General features: G+C 40.6%; 1 protein-coding gene across 3 annotated transcripts in view; it reads right to left on the bottom strand.

Annotated features, from left to right (window-relative positions):
* Window positions 1-25163, bottom strand: part of mrvi1 (murine retrovirus integration site 1 homolog) — a 161688-nt gene that overhangs the window by 136165 nt on the left and 360 nt on the right. The window lies entirely within an intron of this gene.

Raw genomic sequence — 25163 nt, 5'->3', positions numbered from 1 at the left:
GAATAAGCACCAAGTGACAGACAGAGCTACAAAATTCCACAACCAATGAATCAGATCTAAGCTCTGTAGTCTTGTGACATCCAGTTGTGAATGTTGTTGGACAATTAAACTGGAGGAGAAGACTCCACAAATATCCGTATCTTCAATGATAGGGAATTCCAGCACATGAGTGCAAACATAAGGCTGATGCAGTGGCAATAAATCTTCAGGTATAGTGAGTGTGAATGATCATCTCTGTTTTCTCCACAGATCCCTAGCATCAGAAATGCCAGTCTTCAGTCTTCACTCCATGCAGGTACTGACATGGATAATGGATTGGCTGACTGGCAGAAGGCAGAGAGTGTGGATAAAGGGGCATTTTTTGTATTGCAGTTGGTGATTAGTGGAGTTCTGCAGAGGTCAGTAATGGGACCATGACAACTCACTTCATACATTAATGATCTGGACAAAGGAACTAAGGGCTTTGCTGCTATGTTTGCAGATAATACAAAGATAGTTGGAGAGGCAGGTAGCGTTGAGGAAGTGGGGAAGCTGCAGGAGGACTTGGATAGGCTAGGAGAGTGGGCAATGTAGTGGCAGGTGGAATACAGTGTGGGAAAGTGTGAAGTTATGCATTTGTTAGGAAGAATAGTAGTGTAGACTATTTTCTGAATGGGAAGGGTTTCAGAAATCTGAAACCCAAGGAGACCTGGGAGTTCTAGTTCAGGATTCTTGAGGTGAACATGCAGGTTCAGTTGGCAGTTAGGAAAGCAAATGCAATGTTAGCATTTATTTTGAGTGGGCAGCAATACTTATTGCTGAATAAGTCTCTAATCAGACCACATTTGGAATAGTTGAGCAGATTTGGCCCCATAGCTAAGAAAGGAGGTTCACAAGAATGATGCTAGGGATGAAGGGCATGTCACATGAAGAGCAGTTGAGGACTCTGGGTCTGTCCTTTATAGTGTTTAGAAGGATGAGAGGTGAAAGGGGATCTCATTAAAACTTACAGAATACAGAGTGTACTAGATAGAATATTCACCGTGCTTTATAAATTTATCAAACTTTGACCATGCTTCAAGTGGATGTAAAAGGTCATGTGAGATCATTTTTTTTACATACAGACTGTCAATAAATTTTATTAGATCATCTAAACCTTTCTCAGTGCCCAAATTTTGAGCCTCCAGGTAAAAGAATAATTGTACACCTTATGCTTCGTCTCGCAGCATGTGACAGTGCCAAATTTATACATTGTTTGTTCTCTAAGCCTTCTCTAAGGCTTCATTTTTCATTGATTGCAAAGTTCAATTTCATACAACATCAGTAGGAAATCATACCCCAACACTTTACACTTGATTTCAGGCATTCTTCCCAAAAATATCTCAAATTACAATTTATTGTCTGAAAAGAACTCTTCTTTTTCAATTTTCACATATAAGCAACTATCTTTTGCAAAAAATATCAAATTAAGATAGTTGATGAGAAAACTAGAAAATTTCCTTTTTTGGATAGAGTTTAGTGGCTACTCAATCTTGCAGCTCCTTCCAATCCCTGGAATTGCAGGTACTCCCAAAACATGAAACTTTCTAATCAAACCGTTGAGGGATGTTATTATTCACCTCTGGAAGAGGTGGAACTTGAACCCGGGCTTCCTTACCGAGGGGTAGGGCTACTACCATTGCATCACAAGAGCTCTTACTTCCAATACATGTTTTTTTAACCTGTTTTTCCTAATCAACCTGGTCAGAGATGTTATTATACACCTCGGGAGCGGGTGGCACCTGAACCCAGATGCCTCATTCCAGAGGTAGGACACTACCACTTTGCCACAAAAGGGCCCCACTTCTAACCTATTTGCTCAGACTTGTCTCTTCGTAAATTTAAATAAAGACATTAACAAACTTAATATGAGTGGTAAGCATTTTTTTGAGCTCAGGAACCAGAAATATGTGAATCTAAACATTTAGAGCTCATTCAGCTCTAAGAGTTGTTAGTTGGCAACATTCACTTCTGACCAGCAATTGTGGAGGGGCTTATTGCAAGGTTTTCAATAGGTCATTCAGGACAGGAGTTTCAACAGCAAGGGAAAAAAACAAGTAGGAGGTGGGGAGAAAAAATAGAGGTAATTGGAGACATGTAGACTTCATGTTAAGAGTGCAGCAGTTAGCTATGCTGTTGGGAAGGCAGCTGCATGAAATACATTGTGCATGTTGGGGACTCAGTGAGGAGTCAAGAGCAGTTGGATGTCTCTACCTGTCAGAACCCAGGAAGAAGTTCGGAGAATTATTATAGGCAAAGAGTTAGAATCAGAGTCTGTGCTGGGGGAACCTATAATGGGCTTAGACAAAGCATGCTAGTATGAATACTTCAGTAGGGCAAAGAGGGATGTTAAAAACGCACATGCAATGTTTGCTGGATGCCACTTAGCAAGATTGGAGCTCAGCAAGAAACCCAGGGATAATTCTAACTTCGTGAAGCTAGCTGTTAGTGAGGATGCCTTAAAGGAGGAGAGGTTTTAGGGTGGGAGTTTGAGCTTGGGGCTCAGATGATGGAATGTACAGCCACAAATTAAATTGTGATTAAACTTTGGGATTATGGGAGGCTAGAAGTAGAGGAAATTCCCAAAATACATTTGTTTTCCAGTCTGTGTGGAATTAGGGAATTTTGCTGTATCTTATTATCACTGTGTATTTTGCTGGCATCTGTCAAACGTTACAAGAGTGATGCTTTGAAACATTAATGCGTCACCTTATCTGTGTGTCTCACTTCAAGTAAATGGATCATCCTTCCAGAAATAACCACATTCAAGAGAAGAATGAGTGATGGAGTGCAGTTTTCGACTCGGGTGGGGGGGGAGGAATTGGATCCAGTGGAACAGACGATGAGGCACTCCATGACAGAACAGCTCTTCTGAGGGTGTTCAGGACCAGATCAGGTCCAGAAAATTATTATCGCTTTTGATATTTAATGAGATTTGATGGAGGAAATTGTTGAGAAATTTGAGGCATCTGTCTTGATTGGTTTTGCTATGTACTGTGGGATGTTTGATCTCTATTTCCCATTTTACAATTTTAGATTGTATTACTGTTCTAACATTGAATAGTAAAGATTTTTACTGTTTGTTTAAAACTGTGGAATCATGTGTCTTTATTGTCTTAGTCTCCTTTCTAACTTTAAAACAAAAGTTACTTGTCCCGAGCCATACTGTAACTTAAATCTGGTGATTTGGTTCATGATTGTAACACCAGATGTTAACATCAACTTCTGAACATTCAGGCTGATGGCAGCAATGGAGGTAAACTGGATTTCATCTTTTACAATATCTTCAACGACCTAAAACTGTAGGCGCATTCTTTAATCCTCTGAAGTCTGTTGTCGTTTTACAGCAGCTGTTTTATGTTCTATCATCTAACCCAATCGCCAGAGATATTTCTTCTCTTGAATGTGGTTATTTCTGGAAGGATGATCCATTTACTTGAAGTGAGACACACAGATGAGGTGACGCACTAATGTTTCAAAGCATCACTCTTGTAACATTTGAAAGATGCCAGCAAAACACACAGAGAAAATAAAATACAGCAAAATTTCCTAATTCCAACACAGACTGGAAAACAAATGTATTTTGGGTATTTCCTCTACTTCTAGCCTCTCATAATCCTAAAGTTTAATCACTATTTAATTTGTGGCTGTGCCTTCCATCGCCTGAGCCCAAGCGCTGACAATCCCTCCCTAAAACCTCTCCTCCTTTAAGGCAGCCTTTAAAACCAATCTCTGCAACTAAGCTTTTGATTGTCTGTTTTATAATGCTTTTGTGAAGTGCCTTGGGCAGTCACGTTCCGATAAATAAAATATAACAATGCAAGTTTTTCTCATTGGGATCAAGGAGGGGCAGAAAAAGTTTGGGGTGTACTCGTGCCAAATTCCACTCTGTTTGACCTTTTAAGAAATTCCCCTCGTAGTAGAGTAAATGCAGCATAGATAAGTCTATTCTACCAATCCATTTTTCAATCTTGTTGTGCAATTATTGCAACACGCAGAGGCAGACTAAAGCAAATTGCCCAGTGTTGCTAGGGCAATGGGAGACAGATTTAAAATTTAAATGTTAGTGTCATTCACATTCATTGTGAAAAATTCATAAAAAGACCTTTCACTAATATCGCACCTTTCATAGAAACATAGAAGATAGGAGCAGAAGGAGGCCATTCATGGTTGATTACACAACACAATAGCCTGATCCTGCTTTCTCCCCATAACATTTAATCCCATTCACCCCAAGTGCTATATCTAGCTGCCTCTTGAATACATTCAATATTTTGGCATCAACTACTTCCTGTGGTAATGAATTCCACAGGCTCACCACGCTTTGGTGAAGAAATGTCTCCTCATCCCCATCCTAGATGGTCCATCCTGAATCCTCAGATGGTTTAAGATGCACCCACCATCGGGAACATCCTCCCTGCAACAACCTTGTCTTGTCCTGTTGGAATTTTATAAGTCTCTATGAGATTCCACCCCCCTCACTCGTGTGAACTCCAGCGGAAACAATCCTAACCTCGCCAATCTCTCCTCATGTGTCAGTCCTGCTATTCCCGGAATCAGCCTGGTAAATTTTCGCTGCATTCCTTCAAGAGTAAGAGCATCCTTCCTCAGCAAAGGGTACTAAAACTGCATACAATATTTTAGGTGTGGTCTCCCCAAGGCCCTGTATAACCACAACAACACATCCCTGCTCCTGTACGCAAAACCTCTCGCAATGAAGGCCAATATACCAATTGCCTTCTTTCCCGCCTGCTGCATCTGCATTCTCACCTTTAGCAACTGGTGCACAAGGACACCCAAGTGCTGCTGCACACTCCCCTTTCCCAATTTACAGCCATTCATGTAGTAGTCTGCCTTCCTGCTTTTGCATCCAAAGTGAATTTATCACATTTATCTAAATTTTACTGCATCTGCCTCCGATTTGCCCACTCATCCAACCTGTCCAGATCATTTTGAAAGACCTCTACGCCTTTGTCACAGTTCACACTCCCACCAAACTTGGTATCATCTGAAAGCTTTCAGAACCTTAGCAGTTCTCAAAGCACTTTGCAGCCAACCAAGTAATTTGGAAATGTAAATCACTGTTGTGTGAAATTCAGCAGCTAAATCTGGGAACAACAAGCAACCACAAGCAGTAATGTGACAATGAACAGTAGATCTGATTTACAAAAGTTGGTGGAGGGATAAATAGATCAGGACATTGAGGGGAACTCAACGTCTTCAAATTAGTGCCCATGCAATCTTTAATATTCATCTGAGAGGACAAGTGGGTTTTGGTTTAATGGCTAATTCAAAAGATGGCACCGTCAACAATGCAGCACTCCCTCAATGCCACTGTTGAAGTGTCAGCCCAAATTAAGTGCTTAAGTCCAGAGTGGAATCTGATCCCATGATTCCTCCTCTCCTGACTCAGAGGTGAGACCTACACTGTGTAATGTTTGCAGGGCCTGTTTGGTCTCATCAGTCTAAATACTTTATTATTACACAACAGAATAAAGTGGCCACTGCATTTCTTCAGAAGTAATTTTTCCTCTGCTTTTTCATGATGCTCCAGGTTTGTTTGATAACCACACTAAAAAATTATAAAGTCAGAAGTCACATGACACCAGATTATAGTTCAACAGGCTTATGTGAAATCACAAACTTTCCCACCTCTGCTCCTTCGTCAGGTGAAAGTTGAACTATAACCTGGTGTTGTGTGACTTCTGACTTTGTTCACCCCAGTCCAACACCAGTATCTCCCCATTAAGAAAATTATGAAATACAAATTGCGCGTGAAGGTCGAGTTAGGTAGGCATTCACTTTTGTTACAATACAAGGTTTTCTGCTGAAAAGTCAGGGAAATGTTGCAGAATGCTGGGAAGCTTGACCTTGAAAGGAATTTTGTTGTTACTGATTTTCTTACCATTCACACGCCTGTCCTCAGAACCTGAGCAATTTTGTTGTTTCTCAAGAAGCATTTCTGAGCCATGATGAGTATTGGATACAACGGAGAGATGAGGTTCCATTGCCTAAAACATAGTGATGATTCATCAGAATTTCCAACATACTCCCATTTAAACCAAGAGTAGATTTTACTTTTGTAAAATATAAAAGGTGAAGGTAATATTCAGTGGTGTGGTAGCATGTTTGTTATGTTACTGAACTAGCAGTCCTGAAGTTTGATTCAGACAGATAAGTTTAAATCTCTGTATAGAGTCATAGAGATGTACAGCACGGAAACATAATCTTCAATCCAACAGGTCCATGCCGACCAGATATCCCAACCCAATCATGTGCCAGCACCCGGCCCATATCCTTCTAAACTGCTCCTATTCGTACACCCATCCAAATGCCTTTTAAATGTTGCAATTGTACTAGCCCCCACCACTTCCTCTGGCAGCTCATTCCATACACATGCCACCCTCTGCGTGAAAAAGTTGCCCATTAGGTCTCTTTTATATCTTGCCCCTCTCACCCTAAACCTATGCCGTCTAGTATGACTGTATGCACTGGGGAATTTAAAATCAATCAAACAAATGTGGAATAATAATGGTGACGATAAAACTACCTGATTTCATTTTAAAAATCTGGTTTATGAATCTGTTTTGGGGAGGAAATCTTCCATCCTTATCCAGTCTTGTCCAAGCCCATGGCAATGTGGTTGACTCTTAACTATCTTCTGAAATGGCCAAACAAGCTATTCTTATTCCAGAAAGTAGCTCATCACCACCTTCTCAAGGGAATTGACAATAAATGTAGGTCTTTGCACATCTCAAGGAAACAATATAAGTAAAAAAATTAACAAGACAAGTATAAAATTACAATAAACACAGTCCTCAATCTATACACCTAACAGAAGTACTAGATCAAGAATGTATTTCCTCCTTGTCACATCATATCTAGCTATCATGTTCTGTTGTCATTACTTCTGTTGTCATATAGCCATTGTCATACCGAAGTAAAATATTTAGCAAATCAAAAACAAAGATAATTTCAGTAAATTAAATTTCTCATGTTCAAGTAAGTTTGAGCAAAATCAAAAGTACAAAGATTACATGCTTTGTAATTGTACAATTAGGCTCAACTTTAAATCGGACTCCTGTGCCTTTGTCTACCTTTGTTATTTGAAGGCCTTAGCCACTTGCTAAATTTTACTCCCCAGATCTCTTGCTCCCAGATCTGTGACTATGTAAACTGAATGTGGATCCTCCATCTGAACGCTAAACGTGTGCTCAATTTGATTAGATACATTGGTATCATTTTAGCAGGCCATGTGTTAAAATGTTTTCCTTCATCTTTGAAAGAATCTATTTGGTTGCTTCTACAAATTATTAAGCTTTATAAAACTCTGAGGAGTTTAATATGGCAAATAGAAACAGGAGGATGACATTTAATCTCTACAGCCTGACCCATTATTCAATAAGATCTTTGCTGTTCTATGATCATATATCTGCCAGAGCCCTACATCTCTTTGTTTAACAAAAAAAAACAGTCAATCTCAGATTTAAAATTAACAATTGATCCAGCAACATATGCACTTGTGGAAGAGACTGCCAAACGTCTACCACTCTTAGCATTGAAATGTTTCCTATTTTCAGTCCTGAAAGGTCTGACTATAATTTTTAAACTATGCTCTCTAATCCTACACTCCCCAGACAACAGAAATAGTTTCTGTCTAATTACTCCATCAATTCCCTTTAATATCTTGGAAGCTTTCTTTGTCTTATTATTTTGTCTTACATACAATCTTAGCTTGAATAGTCTCTTGTAGTTCACCTCTTTGGAGTCCAGGTACCTCAATGTTAATATAAGTGATACTAGAATTTGTCACTAAACAATGTATTCAATTTTCTGAACCATTGCTAGGTAGATCAAGCATTGAGGGTCATTTCCATCCTTCCATTCATCTCTTCTCACATGATTTACTAAACCTTTTGAGACCCACCTGCCCTCTCAGGTGGACGTAAAAGATTTCATGACACTATTTCAAAGAAGAGCAGAGGAGTTATTTTGGTCTCTTACCCAATAATTTTCCCTCAACCAATATCACTAGAGTAGGTTATCCTGTCACTTAGCTCATTGACATTTGTGGAATTTTGCTCTGTGTAAATTAGCTGCTACTTCTCTACATTTCAACAGTAACTATACTTCAAAAATTCTTGATTAACTAAAATACCTGTACGTACTTTGGAAAGTCCTGAGGTTGTGAAAGCTACAACAGAATGCAACTTCTTCTTTGCTGTATGTTGTCCAGAATCATTAGGAAATGAATTGTTAATGTAACTGAACACCATGAAATCACTCATGAACAGCCTCATTTTTTTGGCCACAACTGTATACAGGGTACTTGAATTTGGGCAACATACTTGGACTGACAGGTGATAGGTTATGTCCAAACCACCTTAGTACTAGGGAGTGATCATGTCTAACAAAGGAAGACTGTCATTGTCTGTGAATGTACAGTGTCATTGTTAATACCTTTAGAAGTGAAGCTGTTGCCATTATTCCAGAGCGTGTAAGCTAGCTTTGGTGTGTGACTTGAACTGGACCACATATTTCAAGTATGTCTCCAAGTACAGAACTGTATACTGATGAAACAGTTGCCGCAATGATTACAGTGGTGTCCTGGACTGTGGCTATTGATTCATGGAAATGGTCACATTTATTAATACTGGGACAAAAATATTCAAATCCAGAATTGGTGAAGCTGATTGCTGAATAATCAAAGAGTGAGGTCAACTAGCATTGGGACTTCAGTAAATTGAGGGGATTTTAATGTCTTTCTAAAAATCTAAATTTGTATATATTTAACATTTAACTGAAAGTTATCATTTGTTTTCAGGGGCCTAAGCAGGATACACAAACTATTCACTGTGTGTAGTCAGTTAATTAAAGACGATAGCTTGAATATGTTCCCCTGTAACAGAGACTTATAAACTCCTCAGATCCAGAACCTAATTTTCAGTGCAACCTAGAAATGAATGTAACTTGAACAGAGTGCTGGGAGTTTGGTGAATCGTGAGAATGTTAATCTCTTTCTGAAAATCTAAATTTGGTTGTACTTAAAATTAGCATTTAACTGAAAGTTACTGTTTAATTCAGGGCCAGAAGTTAAGTCAGATGGTAAACATTTGGTGAATTGAAAGTCTTAACTGAACAGGTGCTCCTTTACTTCCCTAAAAGGTTTTTCCACCTTTAAGAAATTGGCTTTTACTCTTACCCTTCAGTATTAAGACATAGACATAGGAGTGGAAGTAAGGCCAATTTATAGGCACAAGAGAAAGAGCTGAATGGTGAGAAATTCTACTTTCTACTCTCTAATTTCCAGTTTATAATAAATAATCCAAAGCTAAATTTAAGGTATAGCAAGATAGCTTGGTCACACACAATGCCCATCCTCTGGCATGTGGGAATTTGTGGACACTTCACAAGACCTATGCAAGCAAATGTGCATGAATTGTCACCATCTTGGGTTGGAATCACTGTGGAGCATCTGTGAGGCATAGGACTATGTGGATAGCACATTTAGGGTGGTTCCACAACACTGGGTAGGAGTAAAGAGGCAAATAGGGAATGGGTCACTGCAGCCTGTCCAAGAAATCCAGGCTGATCCTCTGCGACAATTTGCTCAATAATTGATTTTCCATTCTGCACACTGGTGAGGTTGTCAAAGAAGTGAAGGAAGAACCAGCCCTGCGGTACAGTGCATAGCTCAGCTGTACAGGATAGAAAGAAGAACTGGAACAGCAGTAATGATAGGGGACTTGTTATTTTGGGGAACACAGGGATTTCTGCAGCCATAGGTGTGACTCCAGGGTGGTATATCGTTTCTCTGATGCTGACGTAAGGATGCCACAATGACTTCTAGGGGAGGGTGGTCAGCCAGAGGTCATGGTCCACATTGGCACCAATAACATACATAGGGAATGTGGATGTGGTCCTGCAGTCAGAATGTCAAGAGCTAGTTAGAAAATTAGCAATCAGGACCTTGAAAGCAGTACTAATCATATTATTCGCAGTGCCACATGCAAGTAAGTTTATAAATAAGAGGAAAAGACAGATAAATGGTGCGACTGGAAAGATGATGCAGAAAGATAGCATTTGCACAAGCTGGATTAATTGTGCCTGAAAAGGACTGCAGCTGAGTTTCTTGTGTAGCATTTCACTAGAGCTGGTGGAGTGGGTTGAGGGTAAAATTAGTAGGGCTGTGGGAACAAACAGAGAATATCATAAAGAAGACTGGAGTCCACTAAATACTGGAAGAGAAAGATAGCACTAGAATAGAGAATAGTAAGTTAATAGTTGAAATTGGAATGAGGGATAAATTAAAACTTTTAAATCAGGGTTACAGTAATATGTGAACGCATAGAATACGTGAGTTAGGGATTTGATGTTGCCTAATGAAATTATGATGATATGGAAAAAACAGAGAGGTGGGTTAAGAAAAAGCAAGACTGGTTGTTAAGTATTCCTGATAAAATATTTTCAGCTAAGACAGGAAAGGAAAAGGAAATGGAAGAGGGCTGGTGCTATTGGTTAAGGAGAACATATGAATATAAAGAAAGATGGTGTACCAGAGGAGTAAAGGACAGAATCGATTTGTCTAGGAAAGTGTAGACAATAGGCCATTGTCTAGTGAGAAGGATGTAGAGGATAAATTTGCAAGGAAATTACAGAGAGTCTAAAACATCATAAAATAATTGTAATGGGCACTTTAATCCACCAAAATGTAGATAAAGGGAAGAGAGGGTCAAATGTTCCCAGAGAGAATTCAGGAGTTTGTTTAAAGTTGTAAGTGTCCATCTAATGACAGAAGAAGCACTTCTCAATCTGGTTCTTGGGCATGAGGTTTGTCAAGTCAGGAATACTTAGGGAATGGTGATCTTGTGGAAAAGAACAATAAACAATGCAGAGTAAGAATAGTAAACTGGAAGACAGTACAATTCACTGGGACAAGAACTGGGCCAGATAGATTGGAGCCAAAAATTTGGCACAGTCAAAGTATATTCCTCTGAAACGGAAAGGTAGAATAAACGATTCCAGAGATCACTGGAGTTAACGTTAAGAACAGAAAGTGTGTCCATGTCAGGGGTCAGGTACAAAATATAGTTGAGAGTCAAGCTGAATATAGAAAGATCATAGGGTGTTGAACAAACAGAGTAGTAAAGAGGGAATATGAAAAACAATTGATGGCTGAAAAAAATGGAATCTCAAAATTTTCTTCATGCACATAAATAATAAAAAGATGGCAAAAGAAAGAGAAAGGCTGATTAGGGACCAAAAAAGATGTACACATGGATGCAGGAGATAGGTTGAATATTTAAAGAAGTACTTTGCTACCAGACTTGCTGAGTTTCTCCAGCAATTTCTGTTTTTGTTTCTGGTTTCCAGCATCTGCAGTTCTTTGATTTTTTTTAATGCTATGCCAGGAAGCAGATGCTATCCAAGCCAAGAGGAGGAAAGAGGAGGAAATTTAATCAGTATAAAAGGTTCTAAATTGATAAGATAGTAACGGCTACGCTGTATGTACTTAAAGGTGACAAGTCACCAAGATCAGGTGAGATGCATCCAAGGGTTATCAAAGAATTGAATATGGAAACGTCAGAGGCACTGGCCATAATTCTTCAGTCTTCCTTTGACTCAGGAACTGGAGGTTTGCAAACATTATGCCTTGTTTGAAAAAGAATGTAAAGTTAAACCCAGCAACAGACCAGTCAATATAACCTTCAGTTGTGGGTCAACCTCAAGAAACAATAATTTGGGATAAAATTAATAATTAAATCGGCAAATATAGGTTAATTAAGGAGAGTCAGCATGGATTTTTAAAGTTAAAAATCACACAATACCAGGTGATAGTCCAACACGTTTATTTGGAAGCACTAGCTTTCGGAGCGCTGCTCCTTCATCAGGTGGTTGTGGTCTATAACCTGGTGTTGTGTGATTTTTAACTTTGTACACCCCAGTCCAACACTGGCATCTCCAAATTATGGATTTTTAAAAGGAAAGTCACATTTAACTAACTTGTTCATGTTTTTTGAAGGGTTAATTGCTAAAATCAATAAGGGCAATGCTGTTGATGTGGTGTACATGGTGTTCCAACAAGATATATAGTACGATGCTGCACGCAGATTTATGAGAAAAGTTAGAGCTGATGGAATAAAATAAATAGTAGCAATATGGATTCAAAACTGATGGGGTGTTAAGAAACAGCTTGCAGTTGTTAATGAGTATTGGGGCTAGAGGAAAGTTCGTACTGGAGGTCAGTTCTGTGAGTCTTCCATGTCCTGATATGTATTACTGATCTAGACCATGTCGTATAGGGAGCAATACAGATGGTGAATGATACATAACTTGGAAGTGTTTTAAACTGTGAGGACAACAGTGTGGAACTTTAGAAGGATATTGGCAATTTGGTGGAACATGCAGATGAGGTTCAATGCAGAGAAGTGTGAGGTGATGTATTTTGGTTGAAAGAACAAGGAGAAAAAAAATAAAAAGAAAGGCAACTAGTTTAAAGGCTGTGCAGCAACAGAGGTCCCTGGGTATATACATGCACAAGTCATTAAATTTGTCAGTGTGCAGTTAATAAAGGATTCTGCATCCAAGCCTTGATTTATAGAGGTAGAGTGTACAACAGCATGGAGGTATGGTGAATCTGTAAACGACAGTAGTTAGTCTGCAGTATAGTTCTGGGCTCCATACTTCAACAAGGATGTGAATTCATTGGAAAGAGTGCAGTAGAAGTTTATGAGAAATGATTAAAGGAATGAGAACTTTAGTTATGAAGATGGACAATACAAGTTGGGACTGTTTTCCTTGGAGAAGAGAAGGCTAAGAGGAGACTTGATAGAAATGTTCAAAATCATGAGAGGCTTCAACTGAATTGATTTGGAGAAAATTGTTGTCAGAAAGTGTGGCATCATCTGAAGAGCAAGAAAGTGGACGTTTTCGGGCATTAGCCCTTCATCAGGAATGTGGGGGGCTCAAGGGGGCTGAGAGATAAATGGGAGGGGGCTGAGGCTAGGGAGAAGGTAATTTGAAGGCGATAGGTACATGAAAGTGGAGGGTGGGGTGATGGTGTTAGGTCAGAGTGATAGGTGGGAAGGAAGATGGACAGGTAGGACAGTTCAAGAGGGCAATGCTGAGTTGGAGAGTTGGATCTGGAATAGGGTGGGAGAGGGGAGATGAGGAAACTGGCAATTCGACATTGATGTTGTGTGGTTGGTGGGTTCCAAAGTGGAAGGTGAGGCATTTTTCCGTCAGGCATCGGGTGGCTTGGATTTGGCAGTGAATGAGGCCCAAAACTTGCATGCCCTTGGTGGAGTGGGAAGAGGGAGTTGAAGTGGTCGACCACCAGGCGGTGGGGCTGTTGGGTACGTGTGTCCTGGAGAAAATTGTTCCCAATTATAAAATGATTGAGAATGAAAGGGCAAAGAAATAAAAGGGTAATTTACAAAAATAGTAAATATAATGTAAGAGAAACCTATTTCACATGGTGAGTGGTTAGCATCTGGAAGCATGGTGGAAGAAGGTTCAATGAGGGCATTAGATGATTGCCTGAATATAGAAACAATGTGCAGGGTTACAAGGAAAAAGCAGGAGAAGGTTACAAGGAAAAGGCAGGAGTATGTCACTAAGTCATAACATTCACATGAACAACTAATTTATTAAGATGGGGCATATAGCCTCTTCCTGCATCATAACATCTGTGAAATGATGGAAACTACAGCCCATTGACTCTATTATTAGTAAAGAAATGAATTACATCCTTAAAGGAAAAATATTCCAAAGATAAATAGTCCCCAATACTATAATTACAAGGTATACCCTCTAACACCAACTAGGGGGTATTCAGTCTACAAACGAAGGATGATTTAAAAAGTCAAAGCAAATGTATCATTATTCCCTTATCCTGAAGTAACAGTGAGTTGTTTGCATTAAGCCATCTCATGGAAAGATTTCTCAATGGCAAAAAGGTCACAGCTGCAAGAGCCAAAGTAGATTTTGATCTTTTTTTCTCAGATCATCCTTATTTTTCCCTTAAATCATCATACAAACAATTTCCTCTGCTTCTTTCAATATAAAATTAATGTACCAATAATTTATTTTAAAATCTGCATACACATCCAGGCAACTTCATTTATTATAAATTCTTATGGTGATGTTTGATGGTCACTGCCGGTATGAACTGGTAGGAGGACAATAACACCATGACAAGTGTCAAGTTTGCACTGAAAGACACCATTAAAAATATAGAAAATAAGATTCTGTCACATAACTCATAAGATAAGGATAGAATTCACGATTTTAAAATTGGAAGAATTTTGCCCCAGTCTGTCAGTCCACTTCACGAGAAGACTCTATCTCACATATGCACTTGACTCCAAACAACTGTATTTCCTGTAATAAAAGCAAAATATTGTGATAAAAACAGAAAGGCGTTGGAGAAACTCAGCAGGTTTGGCAATATCATGGAAAGAGATTTGAGTTAAGGTTTCAAGTCTGATATGAATTCTCAAGGGGGCTCAAAAAGAATGGTTTTTATGCTGTTGACAAAGAGGAAGGAGGAGTGAGTAAAACAGAGAAGGTAGATGCCCAGAGCAAAAGACAAAGGAAGTGTTACTAGTGGTAAAAAAGGGATAGAGATGTGAAAGAAATGTCAATGGTAGGTGTGGAAGATAAGAAATATGTTTGATCTGATGAGTGAAAAACCAGGAAGATATGATCAAGGCACAGCCAGGGCAAAGGTGGAGCGATTGTAATCAAAATGGAGAATTTTGATCATGTTCTTAAGTTGTTCGACTCAGTGTTGAGTCCAAGAGGTTGTAAAATGCTTAAATGGAATATTAGGTATTGTTCCTCCAGCTCACATTAAGCTTTGTACTCATACAGGTCGAAGATGGAAATGTTAGCAAGAGTAGACAGTTGGAGTCATTCTTAAAGACACAGTGGAGATTTTTCACAAAGCAATCATCCAGAATGCAGTTGACCTCACCAAGGTAAAGAAAATCACATTGTCAGTCATGATTACAGTAGACTAGATTGAAAAAGGTACAAGCAAAATGATGCTTCACTTGGAAGATGTATCTGGGACCCTGTACAGTGAGGAGAGAGAAGGACCTTCTACCATTGTCTGCAAAGGTGCCATGGGGGAGTGAGGAAGTGTTTGGAGTGATGGAGAAATGGACCAAGGAATGACAGAGGGAACAGTCCCTATGAATCGTTGAAGTGGAGACGAGAGCAAGATGTGTTTAGTGGTGGCATCCTGCTGAAGGTGGTGGAAATAGTGGAGGATGATCCATTAAATGCGAACACTGGTGTGAATGAAAGTGAGAGAATAAACTCTATATGCACAATAGCAGGGAATAAACTGGCTCGTAGCTCAAGAAAATGCTGTATAGTTGCATGTTAAAGAGAACTTGAATCTTTGTTTCAACAGGTTGCTGAAGAGGGAAGGAGATTCAACCCCCAACTTGGTTTTAACAATAGGAATAATTAATAAAGCTTAACATTTACTAAGGCGTCTGACCTGAGCTTGCATTAAAATCCGAAGAATCCATACTAGAATTAGATCAAAGATCAGTTACCTTATTTCAAATCTGTTTCTTATAACTGAATGGCAGTTAACAGTGGGACAAAAACCACAGCAATTTGTAAAAATAAACCACTTTGAATATAGTGAAACATTCCATTCATGGGTGTGCTATCAAACAAAATTTCACCGTGAACCATATGATGACTAAACATTTAGTCAAAAAGGTAGGGTTTTAGGAGTGTACCAGAGGAGGAGAGATAGACGGAGAGTCAGAGAAGTTTGGGAAGAGATTTTCAAAGATTAGAAACTGAAGATTTTCAAAGATTAGGCAGCTGAAGGCATCACACTAGAAGTGGAGTTGCTCAGAAGGCCAAAATCGGGAAAGTATAGCTAGGACTCCAATATAGTGCATTTTATTTAATATTTCAATGTCAAGCAGGATTGAATACTCAAATACTCTCTTTATAAATATTATGCTCTCAGTACAAGTCAATCTGCCCCTCTTTCTTGGGTCTAATACCCTTCCTATAATTGGCAGTCCAGAACTGTATACAATACTCCAGCTGTGGTCAAGCTTAACCATCAGGAAAACAAATGTGAACAGATGAGATCAGGAAAAAGATCAAAAATGTCACTCATTTTAAACTTTGAATCCAATCCAAGGAATACAAAGTTATGTTCCAGTTAAAATACTTCACTACGGCAAAACCACAGTACCATCTAAAGATAGGCCCCTGCACAATATCCTTCATGTTAAACAAATAATGTAACTGCTGAATTCCGGCAATAGCAATAGTAAAGTGCATGGGAACTATAGAATTATGAATGTACCACTCTCCCACAATACAATACTGTCCCTCCCCATGACAGAGACAAACTAATGAACATGAGCAACATGCTCCACTTACTACAAATGTCATTTCATCTCTGTCTCAAACTTACAGTCTGCAGTATACAATTGCTCGGTGTTTGGTGATGTTTGTCTGTTGACTCTTCTCTCTTCTGTGTTCTGTTAGTGGGAGGTGGTGCCATAATAGTAATGTCACTGCACTAGTAATTCAGAACACCAGCTCCACTATTCTAGGGACATGGGTTTGAATCCCATCAATGGCAGATGGTGAAATTCGAATTCACTAAAAATCTGGAATTAAAGGATAGCCGAATTGCGATGGGGGATGGTGGTGGAAACTGATAGGGCTCTGAGTGATGTGTGAAGGCCTCCAAGCCCTCTGTTTCTTCCTCTCCCATTGGCCCAACCAGTATCCCTCCACCGACACACTCATTTGATTGGCAGAACTGGTCCTCAACCTCAACAACTTCTCCTTCGAATCCTCCCACTTCCTTCAGGGGTAGCTATGGGCACCAGCATGAGCTCCAGCCATGCCTGCCTCTTTGTAGGATCTTCAAGAGGCCATCTTCCACAGTTACACTGGAACCATTCTCCACCTTTTCCTCCTTTACATTGATGACTGTATTGGCGCCACCTCATGCTCCCATGAGGAGGTTGAACAGTTCATTAACCCAGTTCACTTCACTACAATTTCCACCCTGACGTCGGCTTTAACGTAGGCCAGGAAGGCTATTGTAGAAACACATCGCGTAGCCGATTTGATGCTACGCACATTGATGCTGGCAATTTTTAACCCCATTTTAACAGTTTACAAGGTTAACAGTGTCCATTTGCTGCTGGTCTTGACCCTCTGGGGTAGCTGTGTGCATCCCCGTGGTGATGGCAAACTGCTGGACCCTCCCAGGGCTAAGGTAGCTGTCCGGCTCCACACTGGAGCCATTTCCCCGCTCTGGTGTCTTTGGGTTGGGCTCAGGGTCCGCACCATCCAGTTCTCCATCTGACAGTGGGGCTGTCACAGGACCGCTGCTCCTAGTTAACTGGAACCTCTGGTGTCTTTGGGTTGGGCTCAGGGTCCGCACCATCCAGTTCTCCATCTGACAGCGGGGCTGTCACAGGACCGCTGCTCCTAGTTACCTGGAACTGTGGGCCGGTGGGTACCTCTTGGTTCTCACCGGGTGGGGGGAGGCCTTTACCCATGCCCTCAGAGGGATCGTCTTTTCCTGCTTGGGTGGTGCTGCGCTCCTTTTTCCCCACGGCGCTCTGTCTCTTCCTCTGGTGACAACCCTCCTTGCACCCGTCCTCACCGTCGGAAGAGCTGCCTGTATCCTCGTCGTGCAGGTGTCGCTTCCCCTTCGCTGGGTGGCTTTGGGAGGTTTCCTCTTCCTGCTTTTGACAGTAATCCAATCCTCTGCCTCCTTTGATCCCTCCTCTTCCATTTCCTCCGTCTGTCTTGAAGGAGCTTGGATCGGCTGCTGCATCTCCCCGCTGTCTGCCATCTGCTCCGCTACAGCCTGCCCTTCCTTCTGGGTGCCTCCAGACACCGTTCCCGTGCTGTTTTGTGGTACCTTGCTGGTCTTAGGCGGTCCACGGCTCATGTTGCCATCTTCGGCCATCTGTGCGTAGGTGGCGGCCCCTCGTCTTGGGCAGGCCTTGTACATATGGCCCGCCTCTCCGCACAGATTATTTGCTGGAGTGGGAGACCATCCCAACCCGGTGGCTGTGAAAATTGATTGCTGCTTAAAACTTCTATGCAACTGGTTCCTTCCTATCTGTATGGGTTCTCTCAGTTTTACACCAACAAATGCGTCAAGAAAATGACTGATGTCAACTGTGCACAGTCACACCAGTTAATTTTGTTTCACGATGATAAGGTCAATACTGTATCCCAAGCAGGACAATTTCGGCACATCGCTTACTTCCCACAGGTACAGGGTGCCCACGTGTGACACTGAGGGGACTGCATCATGCAAAGTGAATCAGTTGGAAGGTTTCCATTCAATTAATATCCTGCTGATCTGTGATCACCATTACCACTTCCTGGACATGTGTGCCTGCTATCCTGGCAGTAGTCACAACTTCTACATCGTGAAGCATGATCATGTACAGTACTTGGTGCTTTGGATGGTTCAGGTACCTTACAAGGCTGGATACCGGGGAACAAAGGAACCACTGCAACCATGACTCCTGAAACCATTGTGCAACACCCAATGCGAAGCACAGCTCCAATGCTGCTCATGTTTCAATCAGGGCTTTGATGGTGGTGGTGACAGTGGTGAGGGAGCGGGAGGGTGCCTTCATTATACTCCAGACAAAGTGCTGCATCATCCTCGCGGATGATGGAGAAGGCATCGAGGCAATGTGCTAGTTGCTGGGCAACTGCTCAAAGATGAGTACCAGTACATTCGGAAGAGGAATCTTTCTTCCTTGCCCAAGGCAGAGCTCAGCTGCATCAGGTACTACATACCAGCCAGTACCTGATTGGCATATGTTCCAGTAATTGGTAGCTGGGTGCAAAAGATCATCATTGCTCCTAATGTCAGCATTTTGTATTGTGCAAATGAACTGAAGCCTCAATTGGTTTTGTTTGCATTCCCTTTTGATGGCTGTAAATAAAAATTCATCATTGAAATTATATGATTGACTGTATATATGTGACATTCCTCGACTAGATAATACAAGACGAGGGTCTACAGTGGGCACTTGGACAGAGTATTGGTGAATCAGGTCGGGTGCTCGGACAGGATTAAGATATGGACATTTAAAGTATGGTGGTATTGTGGTTAAGCAGCTACAGGTTTGAGAGAATGGGATTGTAATATGAGACAGTCATCCAGACTGGCTATGTTCCATGGGCAGTGTGGCTTTGAGGCTGTTGTGCCATTATGCCGCCTATGAGGGGAAACACTGTATTGCTAATACTTGTTTGGGTGCACTGTGAGCTTTCAAATATGGCGCAGGCACAAGGGGTACTGGTCTTTCACTGGATATGTGATATATAGTAAGTTGTTTCAGATACGGTGCATGGAATGATGGGAATAGATTCAGATGAAGGATACACCTTACGGAGGGGGTAAATAGTTAATGAGGAGAAATTATTAAGATACAATGAGAAATCTTGCCTAACCTTGCAGAAAAAATCCCTCCCAAAAAGAAACTCAATGCAGCTCACAAGTAGCCAAAAAAAAATTAAAAATGAATCCTGTATAACCATTGTTGACTGTCATAATCACCCATCAGACTCACAATGTCCTTTAGGTAAAGCAAATCTGCCTGGCCAGGCCCAAAGAAATATAGTTGACTGGTAGCTGCCCTCAAAAATGGCCTAGAAAGTCATTCTGCTCCAGGACAATTAGCAATAAATGGTGGCCTGGCTAGCAAAACCCACATCTTGTGAACAAATGCATAAAATCTGTGGCATTGTAAGCAATGCCAACATTTGTTGTTTGCGCCTGACTGGCTTTGAGAAAGCGTTATTGAGCTACTTTTTTGTTGCAGCTCATTGATGACAGAGAAAGGGAAACTAAAGTCAAGCAATAAGCTGCAACTATGACCGCAGATAATTTAAAAGTACTCTTAATAAAGCTGCTGGTTAGGCATAGAAACTGCATAATTCTGAGGCATAAAGTGCAACAATTTGTGATGAAGCTGGGGAATTGTTTAAGCTTATCAATTCCAGTACATTTTCTTCTTTAGCTGAGAGATCCTCTTCTTCCATGGGATTGACGAATATGGGGATTCAAGGCCTACTTGTTTGCTGCAGGCAAGGACAGTGCGAATGTAGTAGTGACTAGCAATAAAGTGATATTCTCAAGTGTCACAGGAGTTGAAACAACTAGAAACAGATGTTACTGTTGAAGGAAACAACTTATCATCATGGACTTTTAACTTAGCCATTGCAAGATGCAAAAATGGCAAACTTAAACTACGTGTTGACCTTAGATAGTCAACAAACCTATCATATTAGATAAGTATCCAATTCCTATGATCCAAGAATTACCAGCAACATTTCAACATGTAGTACTATCTTCTGAAACCCCTGGTGAAGAAAGTCAACATCTAATAGCTTTTAAAAACCATAAGAACTGCGGATGCTGTAAATCAGAGGCAAAACCTGAAACTGCTGGAAAAGCTCAGCAGGTCTGGCAGCATCTGTGGAGAGAAATCACAGTTAATGTTTCAAGTCCAGTGACCCTTCCTCAGACCTGACTAATAGCTTTTGTTCCTTACAAAGGTAGGTTTCAGTTTCACAGAAGGCTCTCTGGATTAAATTGGACACCTTGCACCTTCCAGAAGATGGTTTGTGCAATCTTATCGGATCTTGAGGAACACCCAACTTACTTATCAGTCAGAATTATTTAGTAACTGTTGTCCAATAGCAGAATTACATCTAACGCAGGACATAGTATTCTGATGTTTGTGATCACAGACTGCTTTAACATTACTGACATGCAGTTCACTGCAAATGGTCAAGGGGCAGTTTATGATCTGCCAGTCATTATGGTGCATGGCCTACAAACTAGTATCACACGGCACTGCAATTTATATACCAAAATAAATTTGATTCTATTACTGGACAGCTTTTACTAAATAATTCTAATTGTGCTAAATAGTACCCTGGAGAGTAATTTAATATTATCAATCAGCCTTGCACTGTGATTCCCTTGTGAGTGCTAGAAACTACATACAACACATGGAAACCTGTTTGTTGAAGGAAAAATTCAACTCAGAAAAAGGTTTATAGTTTGCCAATTGCTGCTGTATTCCCTATGGGAGTGCCTTGATCAATCAGAGTCTACCTATCTTGTCTGAGTTTTTTTTTAATCCAATTAAGATTAACAGTTAATAGTCTCTGTTGTATCTCCTTGCCAACATGGTCCAATCATTCAGCACCTTCTTCTCATGGTGTATAAATTGATGTTCCCCTTCGAAAATTTTGTTTCTTAAGTCAGTCCTGATGAGTGCAAGATGAAAAACTTTCACTACATTTCCCCTTTATGTAATCTTAATGAGCTCTTAATCTTAATGAGGTCAGTCCCCAGTCTTCTCTTTTCTACAGCCCTAGCCTGTTGAATCATTCCTGATAGATATAATGTCTTAGTTCTAGTATTGTCATTGAAAGCTTCATATATCAGAAATCATAACAGGAGGAAGTCATTCAGCCTCTCTCACATACTTTAACACTCAAACAATTATAGATGATCATATATTATCTCAATTTACTCACCTTAGTACCATATACCTTAATACCTTTAGCATCTGGAATAATTAAACAACAATATTTGTATATATGAAGTGCCTTCATTTATAGAGTGTCCTTAATGGAGCAATATATCTCTTAAGTATTTAACAAGAGCATTTTCTTCCAAAACATTGTTACTTATTCATTAAATGAAATATCAGGACAGCTGGCTAAAATCTTTACCAAAGAGGTAGATCTTAAGGACTTAAGACAGGACAGCAAGGTAGGGAGCTAGAATATTAAGAACTTAGGGAAGGCATTACTTAAGGCTCCTGATGGCACAACTACCACTGATAGAGAATTTAAAACTAGGGATGCTAAAGCAGACAGAATTATTTTTTTTTAGATTTTGTTCCGGAAATGTCAACAATTTAAGACCGATCTCCAACTGCACTTGGGGGGCGTGGCGGTCACCACTCAAACAGGATAATTTAGCAGGGCGGTGTGGTGGTTCCACAACTATGGTAGAAGAACCCTGAGAAAATTTCCTGAGGGACTGCGGATGGAGCATATTCTGTTCCAAAAATAGGATTGTCTTAGTTAGTCTTGCTGTATACGTATTTCAACTTAATCCTCTTCATAACATTTTAGACTGCACTTAAAATGTTAAAAGCAAACAGGAAACATAGCGTCATTATACACAAGCTTCTTTTAAAAAAAAATCCCAGAACATTAAATTATTGTTTATATAATAGTGAATGTTATTACAAGGCTGTGTTTTCTAAACATTTTCCCACTGCAACCCCATTTCAACATTTGAAAATTGCCATGACCCCTCTGTGAGATTGGGCGGGGAAGGGGAGTTGGTATGACAGTGGTGAAGACTTATTAGAGAAGGGACAGGGGTCAGAAGACCCGTGAGAGTGTGGTGAAGAGGCAAAGCTACTCAGTAGACATTGCTGCCTCTCAGCTCATTCCCCATGACCCCAAAATTTCAATGAATCCAACAACCCCCTCCCCATTCTGGGAAGCCCTAATATAAGTTTACTATTACTGTTATTTAGCTGGAACGTAGTAAATGTTACCCAATATTCACGCTGGTCTTAACTAAAATTATGCAAATATGATACATTGTTAGACCATTGTGAAGATCTGTTACAGTACATTTGCTCCTCGACTTACTAATTTTAAAAGAGTTTAATTTATATGCAATCTTTCTCTACCTCAGGAAATCCCTAAACATATTAAAGCAAATGAAGTACTTTTGAAGCACAGTAATTGTTAATTTGCACACCACAAGATTTCACCTAGAGGAATAGGATAATGACCAGATAATCCATTTGATTTGTGATATTATCTGAGGAATAAATACTTGCCCAGGACATTAGGGATATGTCCGTGGTGTTCTTCAAATTAAGGTCCAAGTATCGCTAACAGTCACTTGAGAGGACAGATAATATCATGATAACTGAAAGATGGCACCTCCAACAGTGCATCAGTTCTGCACTGGGAGTGTCAGCCTAGTATAGCATAGATTCACTAGTATTGTATTAGGGCTAGAAGGGTTAAAGTGTACAGGGATGTTGCATAAATTTAGATTAGAATCCCTTGAGATTCTAATCCCTAGAAGATTGATTGGTGATCCATTTCAAGGTTGGATAAGGGACTTAACAGGATTGATGGAAACTACTTGATGGAAACACAGTAGCTCAATAGCTAGCACTGCTGCCTCACAGCACCAGAGACCTAGCACTGCTGCCTCACAGCACCAGAGACCTGGGTTCAATTCCAGCCTCAAGGAACTGTCTGTGTGGAGTTTGCACATTCACCCCGTGTCTCTGTGGGTTTCCCCCGGGTTCTCCGGTTTCCTCCCACAATCCAAAGATGTGCAGGTTAGGTGAACTGGTCATGCTAAACTGCCCATAGTGTTCAGGCATATATGGGTTAGGTGCATTAGTCGGGGTAAATGTAGTGTGTTATGGGGGTGGGTTACTCTTCGGAGGGTCAGTGTGGACTTGGGCTGATTGACCTGTTTCTACACTGTAGGGATTCAATGGATTCCATTTCATCTCGTGGGAGAGAAGATCTTTATAAAGAGGGCATAATCTTATTGTTAGAGCTAGACTGTTCAGGTGTGATGTTAATAAGCATTTTTTTTTTACAAAGAGGGCAGTGGAAATCTGCAATGTTATCTCCCCAGCAAACAAAAGGTTGTAGTGACTGTGAATCAACTGGAACATCCAAGACTGGGATTGTTGGATTTTTGACTAATTTTGGGGGATATGGAATCAATGAGGGTAAATGAAACTGAGGCACATATCTGATTTGAATGATGGCTGTGTCTCAAAGAGATGAGTGGCCTCTGCCTGTTCCACAAGCAGGACCAACCAGCAGAAGATTCAGTGATATACAGACAACATGAAGTTGCCCTAGGAATCCTCAACGTTGATTGGATCCCATGGCATCAGGTCAACCATAGGCAAGGAAACCTCCTGCTGATAACCACATACCCACCCTTCTTCCCTCCCCTATGAATCAGTGTTCTTCCATGATGAATACACTTGGAGGATGCACTGAGGGTGTAAAGGGCACAAAATGTACTCTGGGTAGGAGGTGTCAATCTCCATCACCATAAGTGGTTGAGCAGCAACACTCCTGACCGCGTTGGTCGAGTCCTAAAGGATATAGTTACTAGGTTCAGTTTGTGGTAGGTGGTCAAGATTAGAGTGGTGCTGGAAAAGCACAATTTCTGATGAAGTGCTCCTGCCCGAAACATCAATTTTCCTGCTCCTCGGATGCTGCCGCCTGACCTGCTGTACTTTTCCAGCACCACTCTAATCTTGACTCTGATCTCCAGCATCTGCAGTCCTCACTTTTGCCCTGTGGCAGGTGGTGATTGAGCAAACAAAAGGGGAGAACATTGGTGACTTTATACTCACTAATGTGCTTGCTGCAGGTGCATCTGCCCATGAAAGTATCAGTAAGAGTGACCACAGTTCTTGTGGAGACAAAGTCTCATCTTTAAATTGAGATGACGTCACATGGGATTACCACTGTGCTAAATGGGATAGACTTTGAATAGATCTAGCAACTCAAGACTAATGTGGGGCAGCAGCAGCAGCAGAATTGTATTCCAAAATCATGTGCTCAGTGTCCTCCACTCTACCATTACCATCAAGCCAGGAGATAGACCTGGGTTCAATGAAGGAGGACATTTCGGGAGCAGCACCAGGCATACTTATAAATGAGGTGTCAATCTTGTGAAGCTGCAGAACAGAATTACGTGTGGTGCCAAACAGTGGCAAGTGATAGAGTTAAGCGAGTCCACAACCAACAAATCAGATCTAGTGCATGTAGAACCCATTGACTCAGTGTTTTGCTTACAACAATGTTTTCATTTTTATTGGAAATTCGACCTGGAGACTAATCAGATTCTACAAGTTAAAATCACAATCGATAAACTCGACAGGGCACAAATTTTCCAGCTGACAAGGACTTTCACTAACGCATCTATAAAGCACCCTACAATGTCAGAACAGAATTCAGAAAAACAACGCAAGGATATAACCTATGTGAAAATACATTAGCTATATTAGAAA

Source organism: Chiloscyllium plagiosum, chromosome 16 (genome assembly GCF_004010195.1).
Source record: "Chiloscyllium plagiosum isolate BGI_BamShark_2017 chromosome 16, ASM401019v2, whole genome shotgun sequence".
Lineage (NCBI taxonomy): Eukaryota > Metazoa > Chordata > Chondrichthyes > Orectolobiformes > Hemiscylliidae > Chiloscyllium > Chiloscyllium plagiosum.
Note: the sequence above shows the minus strand (reverse complement) of the source record. Positions and strands in the feature narration are given on the sequence as shown.